The following is a 15173-nucleotide window of genomic DNA, read 5'->3' on the forward strand; positions in this document are numbered from 1 at the left end:
TCCATCTTTAGACCCATTGTCACTTGGTATTTTTTTGGGATCATATTGTTGTAGGCTGAAGAATTTCCTTCTGACTAGAGAAGATCTGGCTACTGTTAATGGAAAATTTAATGTCTTTTAGCTGTCCAGCAGATATAGGCATTTTCTTGGCTGGCTGCATTCATAACTGGGGACACAAAAAGGGGGATCAAATGGTGTTGGTGTTACTGCCCATAGCAGGGTGATACATTCCAGGGATAACAGATTTGCCTGCATGGTGTGTTAAAAGTGGATTAGTGTAAGCCCTGATTTTCCCAATAGTTCATGCTCTCAGCTCTTTTTAAATACCAAATTCACCAGGGACTTAAATGACTAGAATGCAAAGAAATTACTTTTTCTTGTGCTATTTCTGTGTATCTTTTCCTCCCTCATTTTTGAAGCAAACAGGGAAATGAAGTACCAAATCACCATTAGTGCAACATTGCAGTTGAGAATGAAATTGTCAGGATGGCTGCTCAGGGTTCCAACAATCACAATAACTGGAATATATTGCATAAAACATCGAATATAGCAATATGGAATGTTTCTTACTGCACATTATGTGTGCTGTGGGAGTCATCACTTTGAAAATCTTGATTTGTGTCTTTAAAATATCTTTTGAAATGTAGCATGAATGTATTTTTTTTCCTTTTGCATGAAATTTTTTTTCTGTGCCCATTGGTGATAGAAATCAGGTCATGTATGCCATCCTTATATCCCTGTGAAAGAAATATAGCAACCAGTCCTTCTCCTTTATTTAATGAAAACTATTAAAAGAATAAATAAATTACAGTATGAAGTGAAATGAGAAGACTAAACATTGGGCTCCTTTACAGCCTCATTGCATCTCCGTACATTCTTTTAAATTATCTTGGATAAATGTTTTGGAAAAACAGTTTGAAATATTACTTCCTTGGCTTACAGAAAACTAAAGGGATGCTTAAATTGCATTTTGTATTCTGCTGACTCACAATTGTCATACCATTTTGCAATCTAGGAAGCCTTTGATTTTTGTACTACTGTACAATTAACAGTTGCTGTGTCAAGGCTGCACCATGTAGATATCAGGATATCCTTCCTGAGCAGAAGTGAACTCACAGTGATTGATGAAGCTAACCTCTGCAAGCTGCTATGGCAGCACAGCAAGTCTTGCTCTGTTCACTAGTCAGTGTTGGGACTCCTGAGCTGTGGTCATCTCCTTTAAGTCTGCTTTCTGTCTCATACTTCTTTTAATCTGTTTGCTTTGGTTCTAATGATTGAATGTTTTAGCTGTCAGACAGTGAAGGTTTCATATAAAACTTGTAGGACCAGGAACATGGTTTTGAGACTGGCCATTCTGATTATTTCTGTTTAGTTCAAGAAGACAGCTTCATTTTCAGTGTCAACATTACTGTCTTTCTTCAGATTTTCCCCCATCCTCCTCCTCTTATGACTCCCATTTAAATCAAGAGGAGTTTGTATGGAGCAGCAGGATTGTTTATAATCAACAGCAGGGTATTGCATTTACAATGATTTTGTTTAACTTGCTATAATTGGAGTTCAAGTGCAGAAATTCTGTTTGGTTTTATCCTATTATGATAAGAAATTGGAATTTTTGTAAGGGTCTGTGATATTTTGGTGTCCAGCTGTCCTTGGAGGTTTATGAATGTTTAAGTATCTTTATATTTATTGGTATTCTTTTTTTAATATTCTGATTAACAGAATCATGATAGGTGTTTTACATTTTTAGTTGAGATTTGGCTTTCTCCCTAAACATCCCTACCACATTCTTATCTCATTTTGGTGGATTTGCTTCCCATATTATGGTAGCTCCAAGCAGTTCCTGTCAAAATGTGGAGGGTTCTGGATAAACACAGTTTAAAAAGTATTTCCCTCATCAAACAGGACTTTAAAAGCACAGTGCGATCTGAAATGCTTTAAAAACAGTTACAGCTTTATATGGCTCCACAGGTATTATCTTTGCAGCTGCTGACAATCTTGAATTGGTGTTGGAAGGTGTACTGTGTGAGTAGTAGCTCTGACAGCCACAGCTTCAAGACTCCTTTTCCATAAGTCAAGATGAGGTTTACTGTTAGTAAACCCAACTATTTTATGGTTCTATACTAGCATGGAGGTACTAACTTATACATTTGTTTTCCATCAGCTGGCTGTCTAACTCAGAAGCTCTTTTAGGAGAATCAAGACTCAGAAGAGGGGTAGAAAGAAAAGAGAAATATTACTATTCATTGTGGGTTTATCCATTTCATTTTTCTCTGATGCAAGAAGTATCCCTTGGATGTAACAATGAGATCACAGGCTTGAGATTGGTTCAGGTCTCCATGCATGCAGGAGCTTCTGAGGATCAGGGCTTTTGTGACCCACTTCTCAGCTTGAATCAAATGTAGCTTTTTGGGTGCTGCTGAGCCTTTAACATATTGAACTGCATGGTGCAACTGCTCGAATTGCTGATGGGCCTGTGCTTGGTCCCTCCTAGATAATGGATATTTTCTGAAGATGTTACTTTGCTATTTAAAGGACAACCTATAGTGTGCCCACAAGTTCTCCGACTGGAGACAGCTATGGATCTCATTAAAAGTAAATTCCAGAACTGAACTTACTGCTAGATACTTTTTTTTTTAAGGTATGCAACAGTTTTATTTGTTTTCTTTTCTGTTGAATTTCTAGGGGAAGAAAATTAAATTTGTGAGATTATTATGTGTATACAGTACATGTGTATAAAAGCCAATGCTCATCTGTAAGAGCAGTGAAAAATCACCTGTGCAGCATAGAAGTCTAGGCAATAGCAAAAAACTTCAGCCCAGTTAATTCTGATCAACATACAGAAAATCAGCTGACAGTTGAAGTATGAGGTCTTAATGATAAGAGAGAGAAGGTTGCTCAGAGATACAACTATTTTAATTGACTTGTTTTGGAAAGTAGCTAAAATACCTAGCAGGTAAAATTAATATCAAATATATTTTGTAGTAAAATTAGTTTTTCAAGTCCTCTCAAGTTTTTTTTACAATATAGCCATAACTTATACTGTCAGGTAGTTACTAATTTAGTCACAAAGAGATATTTCTTACGGTAATAAATGTTTTGATATTTTAGACTGGGATTTTTTAATTTCCATAATGGAGTGAAAATTTTCACTCAATCATATGGATTTTTTAAAAGTCATGCATTATTGAAAGTTCTGTGATTCTCTAGCAGAGTTTCTAGAGTGTGGTTATTTACACTTGCTTCTGATAGTGTCTGCTAAAACTTGGAGTATTGTTGAGCTTGCTTATAGTCAGCACCTGTACATAAGAAGCCCCTGGCTGTTTCGACCCTATTTTGAAACAGAGCATATTTATTAGGGATTTGGGGCAGAGGGGGAAGGAGGGTATGTTTGATCTTTTATTTATTTATTTAATTATTTATTTGTTTGTTGAAAGTAATACTTATCGTCTGGATGTCATAATTGTGTGATTTTTGAGATAGTGTAGCACTTATAATACTGTTTGTGGAATAGTTTATTTGCTTTATTCTTCTGTATGAAACTGCAGTTCTCTTTCTCTCCTCTCAGTGTCTCAAATTGTACAGCAGATAAAGGTATTTGATCAGGAGATTTGTTTTGATGTAGAGTGTGTCATAAATTAAGCAAAACATACAGTATATTGTTTCTGTTGTCTCTCACATAAAGTTCAGGCACATAAATTTTAACATCAGAAGAAAAAGACATAAATTCTTGTCATTGCACTTTGACCTGTTACAATAAAGGATGCAAAGGAAAAGGTCTTTTTTTTTCTTCAGGAAGGGTGATTTGCAAGAAGGATCACAGTTCTGAGGAGAACAGGGTTTACAGTGACAGAAACAGTTATTGACTTGCCCTTTCTCTTAGTTGTGTCATGTTTCATCAGCCTTTGAAAATCTTGAAGGTATCAAAATAAATCTAAGGCTCAAATAACATAGCGTTACATATGGAGAACTAATAAAACATAAAGACTTCATGTTTTATACAACAGGAGGGTTTTAGTTCTTGGAAGGGCAAGGTCAGCCTAGACTCTAAATATGGGTACATAGATGAAAAAGCCTTAATTCACAGGTGAATTTTATAAAATGTTTAGAGGGAGAAAATAGAGAGTCACTGGATTATGTAGTTCCATGCCACCAAAATATACATAAACAGCCAGTATGAAATTTTAGCTAAATAATTTGGGGCAACTGAGGTTCCAAAGTAGGTTCCAAAGTACTCATTAAATTATGAAATCTTAGAAATACCTTCTTGAATTATTACGAACGTCTTTTTAAAAAAAAAAAAAAAACAAAAAACTTTTAAAGGAAAGTCCCATTTAGTCTTATTTAAGGGCCAGACTGGAACTCAAGACTGGAAATATGTCTTTACTTTAAAAAATTTTTAGCATAGAGTTGTCTCTAATATATATAATAGTAAATTCCTACCACCTACATTTTTCTTCTTCAAATTTCTTGCAATTTATTCTCCTCTGTGATTTTGGTGTGTTGCTTGATAGTCATGTTTTTGTTTTTCCTGTTAACTGAGCACAACAATGAAAAATTGTGATAATATGGCTGTTCTGCAGTGGAAATCAATTGTGTTGCAGGCTGTAGAGTTTTGGTCCCACACCTCTCTCCTGTAATTTAAATCTCAGTATTTTTAGGTCATTGATATAGTTAGTGGTTCCTAGTGCCAAGTAAGACAGATTGGTTCACCACAGGTAAACATAATTTTTGATATTATAGGAGTTTTTTTAAATCATATTTGAACTTCTGGAGACTTCAATATGTATAACGAGATTTAAAGTACTGGAAGAGCTCACTGTTTTTCTGATTGTTTTTTGAATGTTCTTTTGAATTAAATATATTTTTTTAGTTTAAATTTAATAGAACATATTCCTTGGAGACAATGGCTTGAATATTTGATTTTTTCTGTGTATTCATTGCTCTTTTATTAGTTCACAGGTCATAAAGCTTTCTAGCTGGGTGTATGTGGGGTGGCCAATTACACTTGTAAGAAAACTGCTTATCTCTCTCATAAATATGTCATAATTTCTTTCCTGAAAAACACAATCAGACATTGAAACACTTTTTTTTGCCTTTTCTTTTGTTCATGATATTACAGGAAGCCTGGAATTACCCACTGGAAAAGGCAAACATTATGTTTAAACCACAGGGTTTCTGGCAAGATCTTTTCAGAAGGCAAAGCTGCAAATCTATGAACTGACATTTGCCTGTTCTCTAAACCTGAGCTTCTACCTTTTCTCTCTTGACTAATGTAACTGTTTCTGAAGAAGATTTCTTTCTCTTGCTGGCCATAAGGGTGATGTTGTAAATACCTGACTGGTATTTCATAATCTTCCTTTGTTTCTTCAGCAGCTGATTGCAGTGTGTGACACCTTGTCCTGATGCTGCTAAGGAGGAAATTTGGTGTATATCAGTACATATTATGGGATGGGTTTTAATCTCTTTTTCACGTGACAGAGGAAGTGACAAAAGTTATAAAGCTTGATTAGTTTGTTATTTCTACAGATGAGCATAAGTTGAGGTTATTTGGCACTCTGGTACTTGGAGCATTGTGCAAAAATGTGTAATGATTTCATTGGCTTTTATAACGTGTTTACGCATTAGGCCTTTTGGCTTCTAATTTATAATTGGCATTTTTCTTAATTTCATTTTGAAACCATGGCAACATAGAGTACTGAATATAATCCATAGCATACTTAAGGCTTCTTTTTGTAATGTGTTGTATTTGTTACTTAACTGTGTTGCTTGAGACCAGACAAACTTGCAACCAACAAAATGGGATTAATATATTTTAATAAAGTACAAATATGCCTATATTCAGATATACATATATATAGACTAAATATGTAAAAATACATTTTCATATAGCTATTTATATCTATTATATGTGTTTATAGTTTCTCTGTAGTATTAGAGCAGAAAAATAATGCCTCTGCCTTAATTTTCTTTTTCTGCAGAAGGACCTCCATTAATGAAAAAAAAGGGCATGCGGATCTCATGTGAAAAAAATAGCCAATCTTTAGAGAGTCAGAGTCAAAAACAGGCCATCTCCAGACCTGACTGAAAACTGTGAAAGTCTTGTCCATATGTCTTGCTAGATTTTAGACAGATAAACAGTTTATAGCAGAATGAGTGTACTTGGTAAGACTTTGTCTATGTAAACTGTTCTCAGTCAATGTTGCTGTCCTAAGTCTACTAATGCACAAAAGCAGTCATCAACAAAGCATTTGTATTCCAGTATATTCTCTGATAAACACAATCAGAGAAATTTTAGGAATGTTCCATTGTTCATAAAGAAAAACAAATAAAATTATATATTAAAAAGTATAAAATCCTGTGGTTCTGGGAACTCTTAAAGGATCTATGTAGCCTTTATGGATTTTGATAGAGGAGATGTTTGGAATATGAGCTTAGAAAACTTGTTCAGCATTATAACAAGCTTGATATGAATTGTCTTTAATTTCAAAAGTATAATTGCATTTTGTGAGCAGCAGAGTATGTGGGGGAATGTCTTATGGTGGTACTTTTCTGACTTTGTTTTTTAATCTTTTCTGCTTTTGTTTTGTTTTCTGGAATGAAGAATTATACTTCAGGTGCAGGATGGTTTTTTCATAAAATGGCCTTAGGAAAGCAGGAATAGCTGCTATGTTTCATTCAGGTAACAAAAGAGAACTTTCAGAGAAAAAGAAAGTATTTTTTCTGTCAATTCTTATATTAAAGCTTTTTGCTGTTTGTCTGCTAAGGCAATTTTAGTTGTTAAGCTCAGGTCTGTTTAATCAGTATAATGCTGCTTTGCTCTTAGCAATTACTTTCTTTCAGGATTTGCCAATTAAGCTAGTGCTAGTGAAAATGCACCTAATTTGTCAAGAAATGGAAGGATGAAATATAGGGGCTATTATAGAAATCGGGAAAGAAAAAATCAGGACAAGTACATGTGAAACTCAGTGATACTTTGTCAGTTCCTGATGTATTTTCATCTGTTTATGCCTCCATCTCCTGGTGATGTTGAATGAATTGTAAAGCAATTGCTCATAAGTTATGGGTTATTTCCTGAGTTTACGTATTTTAAAATACTGTGCTAGTAGTAGCAAAATTGTTTTGTTTCTTTTGTTTAAAGATGTGGGTTTTTTCCCCCCCATTGACTCAACTGCTTTGTGTTTGGTTATTAGTGAATGATGATAGATGGCTTAGCTGACTGCTCATTTATTACCTGCAGTCTACTTAGACTGAATTCATCAAAAGCATGTATGCTCAAAATGCAGATGCACAGTGCTTGGGTTTTCTAGTCAAATCCTTAAGCTTTAGGAGGAACTGAGTAAGGAAATAAATTGATATTGTAGTTCTGTGTATAAAGCAAAATGTAATCTGTAGTGAAATGGCAAAGAGAAGGCGTTGAAGGAAGAAAAAGTACGGATGGCTTGACTTAGAGAAACAAGAAATGTTTCAAGAACTTCTGCATTAAACTCAATTATGTGCATATATTCTATAAAAAAAATTAGCGTAAGCTGTATATTCTACCAGATTTCATTATGCATAAAAGTGTATCATGACATCACACCAGCAACTTTAATTATTTTATTAACACTGAGCTTGTGCTGGGTATCTATAACCTCATCAGTTTAATCCTCAGTGGCTCCCATGCTCTGGTTCTCTGCAGTAGTGTGATTTGCCCTCAGCACTGCTGAGACCCGTCTGTGGGGAGCCCAGGTTCATTTATACTGTGCTGTTGATCAGGGTTTCATATTGAAATTATAGTATTCCTTCTGGAATGTCCTTGTGTTATTCATTGTCATTAAACTGGTTTTAGATTTTGTGGAAACAGAGCTCCTCTAGCGCATTCACCACTATGTGTTGATGGGTGGAGGAACATCTGTGTCCAGAGTGTAGTCTTGGTGAGAAGTGAGGAAATTAAGAAGCAGGCTCTCAACTGGCAAAAAAATACAGACTAGAGGTGGATAGTAATGGAAATAATGCAGGCCTGTTTAACTGGCAACTAAAAGGAATAGGCTTCTTTAAACCTAACAACAAATTATGAGGTGATGTACAGTTATTTCCCTCAGGAAGACAAAACTATTGTGAAATCAAGAAAGCTAATCAAACTGGAGGGCAGTTATTGGCACAGTAAGAAAAATGTATGAAGTATTTGATGTGTACAGTGGGGTAATGGAGATGAAGTCCTGGCAAAGCAGTGACATTCTTAAACATCCTTACAGCAAAATTATTAAAGCATTCTCCCTAGGCATCTTCTAGTCATAAAATAAAGGCTGTTGGTCTCTAAAGAGGACTTTGTGATATAATTATTTTTGATAGCTGAGAAATAGACCTGATTATCTGGGAAGATGAGTTTCAGTCCCTCTTTTCATTTATATTTGCCTATGCTGGCTATAGTTTAATTAGGGAATTTGAAGAAAATTACTTTGGTGTATTTCATGGAGATTTATGTGCATTGAGGATGGCTAGGAACCTCATTGTCTCTCTCTTTGGACTCACAAGTGTTGTGCTGTTTTCCACCTCCCAACAGTGAGACAGTTAATTTAATGACTTTAATTTTAGGGAAATTTGTCAGATTTTGTTGGGGAATGAGAAGATTTGGCATATGTGTTTGAAATGCATGAAGTGATGTTGAAGGCTGTTCTAAAGCAAACAACTCATTCCAGGAGTGCTGATTTGTACATTTGATTGGCTTGTTAAAAGTTTGGGTGTTACTCAGTTCCTATTGAAGTTGTGTGATTGACATTTAGTAACCAGATCACTCAGCCTCATATCAAATCATAATTGTGACAGATAAAAGAGCTTTTTTTTTTTTTTTTCCCCAAGCCTTTTCTTAAGTATTAAGACAAAGCAGACTCTCCCTATAGGTCACCTATATTTATTTTTCTGGGTAAAATTTCTATCTTTGGAGAAATATAACAAGCTGGAAGGAACATCTTTATTACTTGGCTGAAGACTATGACATTGACATGAGGTCATCTGACAGAGGGTTAAAGTGGAAAAATATTGGTGACAATCAGTTAGAAACAAGAGGATCTCTTTGAAAAAAGGAATCAGGTGTAAACCACAAAAAGCTGACTTGCTTTCAGGATTTTTCTTTGGTTGTTAAGCTGATCTCAAGAATCCTTGCTGTTATTTGTAAATACTGGCTTTCACATGCAGATTGGGATGAAAGCCAGTGCCATTCCAAGACAGATGTTTCAGCTGGGAGGCTGCTCCATGTCATGTAGCTGCCTCTTTTATAAGACAATTGTTTTTAGTATAGCATTTGAAATCCAGTTCAATGTGTTTCAAGCTGCCCTGTTTTCATCAAATTTGGCTACCACTGCCACTGATTTCTGACCTTTTTAAGCTTGGTCAGGGGTCTCTGCACCATTGTTTGCATGCAGATGTTCATGGTTTTTTAACTCATGGGAAAAAATGGTGTCTGCTGATAGTCTCTGGTAAAGTGCCATCAGTTAATGAGTGTAAATAACCTCTTATTTGCAAAGGTGTGTGGCATCTAGGAGCAGAAAATGTAGGTAAAAATGTTATTTTAATGATGATGAAGAGGGGACAATGTGAGGAGGAGGAGATGGGAAATAAAATAAGGCATCAAACACTTCGATTAAAATATTTTACAGTGTTTTTTTAAGGTTTAGTCTTTACTCTTTTAACAACCAATGAGCTTGTAGGATTCCATGCATCTCACAGCTCTAAGATTGGCGGGCTTTTTTCATACTAAAGCTTTTTGATATGAGAACTGGTATCGACTGTTGTGCTGCTATGCTAATACAGTGCAGCAAGCTTGGGTTCCAAGTGTGTTTGTGTATTTCTTTGTGAGATATGGGAGAACAGTAAAAAGGAGCATGCAGCCTAATGATGTAGGCACTGAAACTAGGACTAGTCCTAAAGACTGGGAGATGGACAACTGAGTAGTAACGTATTTTATCTAAAACTGTAGGATTTATTTTACTTGCCTTTTTTGTGTTTGGTGATGGTGTTGTTGGAAGTGTTTTGTTGATTTCGTTGCTGGGGTTTTTTGTTTTGTTTTTATTTTTAAACAAATGTTTTATATCATGAATGTTTTCTTTGAACACTCCAATGAATTGAAATTTTTTTTCATTACAAAGCCTGTTTTTCTTTGATTTTCTTAATAGTAGAAACCAGAATATTTTAGTAAATGTCAAATAACAGAAAGTTTATGATTTAGGACATGAGAATCTCACAAAATTGAGGGTTGTGTCTACTGATAATCTTAGGATAATGTTGCAGTCCATTTCCAGGACCTTCCAGGGGTCTGATGAGTGAGTCAGCAATAATGAGTCAAACCAATCTCGATACATATGGATGAGGTTTGTATCACGTAGTGGAAATCTCATCTAACAATTCTGCTTCCAGCTCATGGAGTCATACCTGCAAACCATTCATGAGAGAGGAGAATCATGATGGCATGAGAAGGATCCTGGCTTATAGATATGGCCAGTATCAACAGATTTTCAGTAGCAGGATCTAGTCAGGCTTTGGAATGACTTTTACCTTTATGCTTGGCAGATTTGTTAGAAAAAAACCCTTGGATTTCACTCTGTCAGAGTTCTGTCCTGCCTGCTGCTGTCTGCTTGCAGTTAAGAGTATGCTCTTTGGCCTTAAAGCCTGCTCATCTCCTCTCTGAGAGTGGACATGTGTGATACAGGGAGCATAATGATCTTAAAATGCCTGCTTCACCATGCATACCCATGAGGTCATCAAAACACCTTATACATAATACAGGAGGGGCTTGCTCACCTGTAGTGGCTTCTGAGGGTTTTGTCAGATGTCTCTCTTGAATTTCTGTTATTGGTAAGCTCTCAGGTGCTCATTGCATAGGGCTTTCTAACATTTTTTCTTGCTTTTCTGTTCTGTTTTTTATGACAAATATTCTGGGTATAGTTTTTAAACACGTGCATTAAATTAATTGTATTCCTTCCCACAAACTTTTCTTGGAATTTGCGTAGTATGTGTTGTATGAATGTATGTGACCATCCACGCCTTCTTCCATCCCTTTCTCTTCAAGCTCTGACTATAGTTGTTCAAGCTCAATAGTACCTTCAGCTTCTAAAATGAAAATCCTGTTAAAAAGAAAAGAATTCAAGAAAAAAACCTCAGCATTCCCATCCCACAGTGTATGCTGAGCAGTTGGTGCTTATAAATTCTATACAAACCGATTATATTTCCATTAAAGTGGATCTACAAGTGATTTGGTGGGTCCCTTTATTTTTCTGTTGTGTTGCTGTGTGCAATACTCAAGTTGCTTTAAGGAATTAGGGGCTGAAATTTTGCCGCAAGCTCCTGTACACTGCTAAGATCCCAACCCTATGAGATTTTGCTCACTTGCATATCAAGAAGGTGCTTTTTGCCTAGCAACAAGCTTTGTGGTTTCTACCTGAGGATCAAAAACAGAAGTGCATTTGTTCAGCCTTTTGCGTCACTTTGGTACTGACGGTTTTGACAGTCAAATCATCCCTGACATTTTTGTTGATGTGCAAGAAAGAGAATAATCCAGTATGTTTTTCCATAGCAGTGCTGTCATTGCAGCACTGACAATAGTAAAAAGTACATTCATCACTGAGTAATGAGATATCCTGGAAACATATGAGAAACAGAGACATATTTCCAACAAAAATGTCTCGCTTTTAATGGCAATTTTCTGACTGACTCCATTTCACTATTTATACTATCCCTGAAATATTTTATGGAAGCCTGAGTCCCGCTGAAAACCCACCCAAACAACCAAAAGTGTATTTTACGTATTGTAGTAAGTAAATGATTAGTCATCACTAGTAAATTGTTTAATAAAGGAGGAGGAAATCTATGTTAAGGGAATGTGAAGAGCTCGATTTGATTGCTATGTGTCTCACTCCTTTTTGTCTACTTTTTGTTTCCCAGAAGATAATTATGAGGGATTTCTTTAAAAAATCACCCTAACAGACATTGTTGTTCTGCGTTTGAGGATGGTAGCTGTACGTTGTAAGATTATTTTCCACTTGCTTATGTTTTCTTGGAAAAATTTATGGATAGTTTTTTTAAATTTTAACTTAAGATTCTGTGGTCTTCTTGTGCATTGCCTGTGAAAAATGATATTGTCTTCAAAGATCTTAAGTGTAATAGTACAATAATGGAATTTGTGTTGGGTAAAGGATGATAAGATGATGCTAAGCATCTATGCACAAGACCAAGTCTTGACAGATCTCTTCACTTGCTGCATATGATACCCTTTGGTTGGTTGGTTTGTTGTCTGGTTGTTGGTTTGCTCAGTTTGTTTATCTTATGAATACTTAATCCACAACAAATGGTCACACTGGAGGGTTCTGAAATAAATTTTGTGTGTGTTCTGATTTTGGTACAGATATATGTGTCTCTATTAGTTTTGGAGGGTTTTGATTACAACAGCCTGTTTCCTGGATGGCTGTTTTCTAGGTGAAACCTTCATGTATTGTACTTCCTTGGGATTTTTAGTTTGTAATTTATTTTGGTTGATTCCCTCTTCTAACCCCTCCTCCCATATCTCATTTGAAAGTGTGAGGGAAACAGTTAATGGAAGATGGTTATGAGGAAAGGATTTTGAGCCAGTTGTTTATTCACTCTTTGCTTGCTGAGTATTGGGTCCAGGAGATACTTTTGCATATGCTTGGGCATAGTTTTTTAAATGTTCTTTCACTCCCATTGGGAGCCTATGTTTATAATAAGCTAGAATTTCCATAACTATCCTGCAAGAAATGCAAAAAACCTAGTGGGAAGACCTATTTTATATTTCTCTCTATAAATTATTAAATGGTTTGAGGAAAATAAATAGTTGTGTTTATAAATTTGCAGGATGGTGGTGATAGGTTACAGAACTGCCTGCTGGTCTCCTCTATCTGCCAGAGCTCCTGGAGAGAGCAAAACTGGAATATTGTGAAAGGCTAAAAGCCACTTCTGGTGCAGCAAATTCAGGTCTTTTCACATGGCAAGTTCCAGTGTGCTGACATGTGCTGTATGCCCGTTGCAGCCGTGCACAATGTAGAACACACTGGAGAAACTAAGAGTCCAATAAAATAAAAAAAACAGAAAATCATCTCCCTTTATTGTTGCTTGGCTTCCTTCTCCTTTCCCAGTAGGATGATATGTGCTTTCTTTTTGCTGGTTTTGTGTGTCTGCACTGACTGCTTCAACCGTGACTCACATGCAAGTCTCGAGAAGAGCTGACTGTTGTATCAAGACAGTTCAGCACATGGCCATGGCCTGTAAATCAGCCTGATTCATAAAATGCTTCTTTTCTGTTAAATCAGCTATTCAGCTGGCAAACGCAACCTTGATGAACAGCAAAAATTGCATTGCTGGGGCAACTCTCTCTTTAGGTTTATTTCTCAAACCATAACCTGGAAATCTCATATTTCCTTCTCACAAATTGTTTCAGAAGAATTTTTTTGGTGGATGTTTTTCAGGGAACAGGATTTCTTCCTTCTCTTCCTCTTCCCATTCTGGATCATTTCACCTTTTATTCAGCTTATTAAATGAACATCTCAGTTCACTACTGTGGTAAAGCAGGTCACTTTCTAAAAGCACACACCTAGCTATTTTTTCCAATAGTGTTTGACTGTTGAAGTTTTAATTGGAGCACAAGCCATAGTTAAAAAGCAGGCAAATCGTTTCTCCTCATACCCTCATTGACTTCTGTTGAAGCAAACAGATGAGCTTATATATAAATATGTATATATGCTTTTTTTTAATGAAAAGTGCTGGAATTCACTAAAAAAGGTTAAAATTGAAATGAGTAATCTTCAGTGCATAATGCAATTGTTAATTTTAGCTTCTTGCGTAGGAGCTGTTATGACTTGAACAGCCGGCTCTAGCCTTCATTAGAGAAGAAGCAGGCAGTTTTGAGACAGGTGGAGCTGGATCAAGCTGTGAAAGGGACTTGCTGGAAACTGGTCATTAGTGTTAGAAATCTGGTCCTATCTATTGCATCCCTCCCTTGTGCTGTGATCACTGCCAGTGTTATTTATTTTTCATCTTTTCCAGGTTAACTATGATGCATCAAGCCCTCTGAAGGACCAGCATGGAGATTGACACTCTGAACTGTTAATGGGGACATGGGACTCACGTTGCCGTTGATCATTTGTGTGGACTTAACCAGCAAAGACCAACAGAAGACACTAAAAAGGCAGTTGGAATTTTAGCAAGCAGTTTTTCAGGTAAACGGCTACTTTGGTGCAGCTGATCCCAGTGTAATTGTTTTTGTGAGCACTGTGTAAGCATGTAGATGAGCTGCAGGTTCATCTGCTCATGAGGAGTTTGTGCATGCAGGTGCATTTCTTGATGAAAATCCTTATCAAATTAAGAGTTATTTAACAGACAAGTTAAAGGACTTGCCACTCATCATATTTTGAATTTTCATCAAAGAGGTTCAAGTTTCAGTTGTAACTGCAGAATAGCCAAAATCATCAGCCTTCTTGGGGAGAGCGGTGGGAGAAAGGAGAATCACATATTAGCTCAAAGTAAGGCAAGTCAAGCTTCAGGTTAGTTTCATATTCCATTCAGTTTGTTTATGAACCTTATAGCTTGATTTCTTGTGAAATTCACAGTCCTCAAACAGGAAGATTACATAGGAAATTTTATTTGCTTACAGTGAAAACACAAGCAAAAACTGGAAGATGTGTTTATAACTCACTATGCCTTAGATTTTTTCACTTAAAACATGGTTAAAAAAAAAAGGTAAGTTGTACTGGTTCTGTTTAATTTAATTTCATAAACTATATATTTCATAAACTATATTTCATAAACTATAAAAAGAAAGATGGCAAAGTGTGATTTTGCTGCTGTTTCGCTGTTGAGAAGTGGCAATGTGTTGCAAAAGACCCTTCCTGAAATAACTTCATATTTCAAATACAATTGTTTTTCTTGAAGATGCTTGAGTCAAATGGATGGGGAAAGAAAAGTTAAATTATTCATGAGTATTCTTTGATAATTGATCAGTGGAGGAGTCTTCAGGAGGGAGCTGGGGGCAGAGAAAGAGAGAAAAAATAATAATAGGCTTTAACTCTGAAAAGCCTTTAAAACTTCTGTACAACAATCCCATAGTAAGCTGAGAGTAAATGCAGTTCAGTTGAGATTTCTTCATTAGAAGTACCTGCCAAGAGCTTTCTGTACAATCTTCCTAGTAC

At 36.0% G+C, this 15173-nt stretch overlaps 1 protein-coding gene across 28 annotated transcripts in view; it reads left to right on the plus strand.

The window, feature by feature from the left end:
* The window catches only part of ARPP21 (cAMP regulated phosphoprotein 21), a 207764-nt gene that overhangs the window by 87839 nt on the left and 104752 nt on the right, over nucleotides 1-15173 (plus strand). For 23 of the 28 annotated variants that reach the window (XM_056484275.1, XM_056484270.1, XM_056484271.1 and 20 more), the window contains one exon: nucleotides 14032-14204. The gene's annotated coding sequence lies outside the window, so the exon portion shown is untranslated. Of the gene's footprint in view, nucleotides 1-13867; nucleotides 13950-14031; nucleotides 14205-15173 lie in introns of those variants that run through there. The other 5 variants (XM_056484291.1, XM_056484293.1, XM_056484277.1 and 2 more) reach the window with 4 other exon arrangements.

The sequence above is a fragment of the Oenanthe melanoleuca genome, chromosome 2 (assembly GCF_029582105.1).
Source record: "Oenanthe melanoleuca isolate GR-GAL-2019-014 chromosome 2, OMel1.0, whole genome shotgun sequence".
In the NCBI taxonomy this organism is placed as follows: domain Eukaryota; kingdom Metazoa; phylum Chordata; class Aves; order Passeriformes; family Muscicapidae; genus Oenanthe; species Oenanthe melanoleuca.